This window comes from Penaeus monodon, chromosome 33, assembly GCF_015228065.2.
Source record: "Penaeus monodon isolate SGIC_2016 chromosome 33, NSTDA_Pmon_1, whole genome shotgun sequence".
NCBI classification, from domain to species: Eukaryota; Metazoa; Arthropoda; class Malacostraca; order Decapoda; family Penaeidae; genus Penaeus; species Penaeus monodon.
Genome location: NC_051418.1, coordinates 16,640,293 through 16,640,805, shown reverse-complemented (window position 1 = coordinate 16,640,805; position 513 = coordinate 16,640,293).

Genomic DNA, 513 nt, shown 5'->3' with positions numbered 1-513 from the left:
CATGTTATCATGAGAATGAAGTGTGCTGCAATTAAATAGGAAAGAAGACTCATGGGAGACCTATTAAGAAAGAAAATAAAAAAAAGAAGAAAAAAAAAGAATGAGCAAAAAATAAATCCCATCTTTTAGAAGCAGTTGTCTAAAATATGAAGAGTGTCCTTTTTTTTGTTTCCTTTTTTTTAGATGAGAAAAATTTGGACTAGATTAGAGTAAGAGTGTATGATTGTCACCCTCTGATTTTCAATCCAATTCTCAAATTGCAGAACTAATCCTAGAGCTTAATCACAGTGCAGCAAATGTGGCAGCTTTGCTCCAATATCAGGCTCGACAGTTACAATTGTGTAAAGTCTTTTGTGCTTCATGTAATATATGCCTATACTGTATATGCCAACTTCAATGGCAACTTAATTAAGTAAATAAAAATAAACCTATACTGGTAACAGTTATAACTACATTTTTTTATGAAGAATCATACTCCTATACTCAGTTGTCACATGGTTTAACAGCACTTAC